We start from the raw sequence: 4,809 nt of genomic DNA on the forward strand, positions 1-4,809 counted from the left end.
TAAGGAGACAGGCTCTCTCCATAATTTTAAAATTCGGAAGATTTATAGCTTGTAAGGGTTCTTTTCTTCTTCCACAGTAAGGACATGCATCACTTACAGTAGGAATTTTAAAGCAAGTGTATTTATTTTTGCATTTCTTCAGAAGCTCCAACTTAAACATTATTGTGACAATAAATATCTTTGCTTTAAGAACCCTTCATGAAATGTAAGAGCTTTTAACATGAAATAAATAAATGCATTGTTCTCTGAGATTAGGTCAGTGTCTTTGAAATACACCGTGTTAGAATGTTAATTGAGTTTGGCATAAGCATGGATATAAAATGCATCAGTGCCACTCAACCTACCAGCAGTGAAACTGATTACCAATTCTAATCGTTGTCTGCCTGGCGACAGCGTACCGAGATGGAGATGTTGAATATTTTAGTTTGTGATATTATCCTGGTTGTTTAAAGTACTGACTACGTGTTTTGCAACCAACAGAAGTCATTGGTATGCATGTAAGAATGAGCAGCCTGAGTGCATCATTTATTTAGAAAGTCTTTTGATGTAACTCTTTGGGAGGAAAAGTTAATAAAACATGGCTCAAAGATAAATTTACACTCAGCACTCTAAGATGACATAAAGCACAAATTATTGTACCGAAACAACTGTTTTCTAGCAAAACATGTTCTTTATCCTTCCTTAAGCTACTCACCTAAGAAAGAAAATCCAGACTCCAAGGAAACAAGAGCCACTCAGGTATTACTACTTTTTTTAAAGTTTTTCGAAGCAACTTGTGACAATTAAAGCAACTTGTGACAATAGAGACAAGTCAAGAAATGGGTCCTTTACATTTTCTCCCATAAATGAGGTTATGGTCTCATTGGGCAGGTTGACCGGTGTGTCAGTATTGAGAAAGATGAGAAAACACATTTAGGAAGTGACATGGTGGCCTTGTCCGAAAGGTCAGATGTAGAGGGCAGTTCCGTACACACGCCTCTGCAGTGAAGACACTGACGTGCTTAGTCCTTACTCAAACAGGAAAGACATCTACAACAACATTAATTAAATGCCTAATTGTGGCCAGAGATCTGCAGACTTCAAACTTGACAGGCTTGAGGCAGAATATGAGATGACCCCGATGTTTCAGCAAAACTTGAAACTGCTGACAATACCAGAATGTGTTAAGGGCAGTGACGGAGGCGAGCTGTGGACGAGCCGGAAGGCAAGACGACGTCCGTGCAGGCAACTGTCTATGGAGTATGACTGACTCATCTCATCAGCTGGTGGAGAAGCGTTCCTAATCAGGGGAGGCCATGCCCAGGAGGGCTTGGGGGCTACCCTGAAAAACAGAGGAGTCTGGCTTTTGACTTTTAATGACAACTGTGTAATCCTAGGGAGGGGTTTTAATCCTTCTGAGCTTTATTCTCTTTATTTTGGACTAAAAGGCTTCCCAGTCTCCTTCCACTCCCCTTTTTTCTTTTCTTTTCTGAGAGAGAGAATGCACATGTACATGCATGTGCAGGCAGTGGTGGGGAGGAAGGAGAGGGGTAAAGGGAATCTTAAGCAACCTTCACACTTGGGTCACTGCAGAGCCCCATGCGGGGCTGGATCTCACAACAGTGAGATCATGACCTTGCTGAACTTATGGAGTTGAGAAAATCTCCTTGTGAGGTAAGGTGGGTTTCCAAGGCCTCCCGCTGTCAGATGGAGACTGATGACTACCCCCACTCAAATATTTTTTCCTGAACACCGACCCCCATGGCACCTGGCTGACTTGTGTCAGGAGTAATTGTCCTCTTAAGCTAAAAATATACTCATTGTACCTTGTGAAGGAACTTATTATAGGAGTTTCTTCTTTGGTGACTATAGGAGCAAATATTACATTTCCTGAGAAACCTGTTTTTTATCCCCTCAAGAAAACAGGCTATTGACCCCTGCTCACAAAGAACTAACTCTTGCCTTTGCTATGCTAAAATCATTGCCTTGCTTTTGAATGCTAAAGATACATTCCTTCCCTGTATGATAAGCATCTAGTCACCTACATCCATCACTACTGATAAAGATTATGCATGAGTCTTCTACCAATCCAAGTTCGGGATAATTTTTACATACCAAAAAATTTGTCATCAGAAATAATGTCTAAGGCAATTGTCACTTCTGTTTTGTACCCCAAACATTTTTTTTTTCAATAAATAAAGCTGACTCTCTGGTCAGTGCAGAGATGCCTGCCTGGTGATCAGAAAGAAACTCGAGGCTCTCTTACTCCCTTTCAGTGACACTGTCCATCCTTCAAGGAGCCCTGCACCTGCTGGAGCTGGACTCTGGCATGACTTGGGCGGAAATCAAGAATCAGATGCTCGACCAACTGAGCCATTCAGGCACCCAGGCACCCCCATACTCCCACTCCCCCACTCTCCCTTTAATTCTTAGTTCTACAACGTCTTCTTCTCAAGAATATTTTTGAAGTGGGAAATTCTAGGCCCAAGAAGTAGAAAAGATTGGCTTGATCTAGGACTTACCTGGATGATCTCATCTAATCTTCCTAACAACCACGTGAGATACTGCACTTCTAGTTTCCAGATGAGCAAATTCAGAGGCAGTTGTCAGGTACAACTCTATTGAACAGAGTCACGATTCAAACCCGGGCAGTTTGGCTCCAGAGCCTGGGTGTCCAACACCAAAAATACTGCAGTGGATGTCTGTGCTTGGTCCAATCTTTTCTGATGACTGTGACCCTTGCATTTTGTGATCTAGTCACTAGGCATGGGGGGTGGCTAGGCTCAGTTTGAGAAGAGCTCACTTTCATCTATACGTGATTTCTACCTTAGACCTCTTATAAATCAGACTGTCAGCATGAGAAATTCCATCTTCAGTTCCGCTGAATGGGGAGGCATATGAAAATCTCTCCCATGTGCCTCCTCTTGTGATCGCTTGATCCCTGTAATTGGGCTTCACTGTTTAAAGCCTCTATGTCAATAGTATTTAATTTAATCAACCCTACATTCATCAAGCAGCATATTATAAACCGAAGCTTATGTTGGAGTTCCTATTAACTGGCATTGTTAACATGAGGACTTGAGGATAGAGAATGGCCACTTTGGGCAAAAACAGGACTATAAAATAAAAGCTAATAATTGGAGAAATGCTTGACATTTCCCCTTCCTACCTACTCTTCTGTGCTCCTGCTGATACTGCGCTTCTGCCTGAAGAACTCACACCCGTTCATTAGCCACAATACGCTTCCGCCAGGCTCCATCATCTTTTCAGGCCTGTTCTTAATTTCTGTCACCACTTTCTTGTCCTCACAGAGGTCAGGGTAAAGAACACATCCCAGAAGTTTATGACTACAGTAAAGCTAAACAAGTAACATTTCATCCACTCTTATCAAATGCTGGATACTCAAGATGTATAAATCAGCCCGGGCTGCTCTAACAAGATACCGTGGACTGCGTGGCTTATGCAACAGCCATTGGTTTCTCCCAGTTCTGGAGGCTGGAAAGTCTACGATGGAGGAGCTGGCTGATTCAGTTCCTGGGGAGAGTTCTTCTTGGCTTGCAGACAGACACCTTCTCGCTGTGTTCTGACGCGACAGAAAAAGAGAGCGCTCTGGTGTCCTCTTTTCTCTCTTCTTCTTCTTCTAAGAACACAGATCCCATGTGTCATGGAGGCCCCGCCCTCATGACTTCATCTAAACATAATCACCTCCCAAAGATCCCATCTCCAACCAAATACCATGTCAGTGACAGTTAGGGCTTCAACATGAGAATTTGGGTGAGACACGGCATTTAGTCCATAGCAAAGGGCAATGAAAAACTCACCTCTTTACATCCTCTGGACAGAAATGGCATGAGTCTGCATAGAAAAGGAAGTACACTGGGGTGCCTGGGTGGCTTGGTCGGTTAAGCATCCGACTTCGGTTCAAGCCCCACTTCGGGCTCTGGGTTGATAGCACGGAGCCTGGAGCCTGCTTCGGATTCTGTGTCTCCCTCTCACTCTGCCCCTCACCCTCCCTCTTTCTCAAAACTGAATAAACAACAACAACAAAAAAAAAAAAAAAAAAGGAAAGGAAAGGAAGCACACATTTTGTCTTTACCATTTACTTTTATCACTTCTTTTTGATCTTTGGTTATTGATCTCTCTAAAAATGCACTTTGCCTGGTTCTCAGTTGTGGTAATCCACATTAACGTTGTCTTAGTCTGGTTCAAAGTTCCTGCTGTCATGGGTTTCAGATTCTTACTATCAAAGAATAAGTTTCAGAAAATTTCACAAATGGCATATTTCTATATTTCTTGATTTGTGGTTAGTTTATCACAGGTGAGGCATAAAATTTAATATTTTAGAAAGCGTGATTCCTCTCTTAACCAAAAATAATTACATGTGTATAAAACTTAGATTCTTTTATGGTGGAAATGTTGGTTCCCAATAAATATATGTTTATTGAATAAATAAATTAAGGATGATGATACTTCAACTTAGCGAAAAGATTTAAAAAGTTACCTTCCAATCTTACAAAAGTTAAGTGAATAATATAGCACAGGGGTGCTGGGTGGCTCAGTCGGTTAAGCTTCCGGCTTCGGCTCAGGTCATGATCTCATAGTTCGTGAGTTCAAGCCCTGCATTGGGCTCTGTGCTGACAGCTAGCTCAGAGCCTGGAGCCTGCTTCAGAGTCTATGTCTCCCTCTCTCTCTGACCCTCCCTGCTCACTCTGTCTCTCTATGTCTCTCAAAAATAAATAAAAACCATAAAAAAATATATCACACAGTCCAAAGTTAGAGAAATCCTCACTGTTTTCTCTGTGTATTTCTACTTTTCTTTATCCGTCCCTC

At 42.0% G+C, this 4,809-nt stretch overlaps 1 long non-coding RNA gene across 1 annotated transcript in view; it reads right to left on the minus strand.

The window, feature by feature from the left end:
• Positions 1-739: 739 nt before the first annotated feature.
• LOC115294423 overlaps positions 740-4,809 on the minus strand; it is a 31,468-nt gene continuing 27,398 nt past the window's right edge. Inside the window, exon 2 of the long non-coding RNA XR_003909888.1 lies at positions 740-1,321. This is a non-coding gene — a long non-coding RNA (uncharacterized LOC115294423). The remainder of the gene's footprint in view (positions 1,322-4,809) is intronic.

Source organism: Suricata suricatta, chromosome 6 (assembly GCF_006229205.1).
Source record: "Suricata suricatta isolate VVHF042 chromosome 6, meerkat_22Aug2017_6uvM2_HiC, whole genome shotgun sequence".
Lineage (NCBI taxonomy): Eukaryota > Metazoa > Chordata > Mammalia > Carnivora > Herpestidae > Suricata > Suricata suricatta.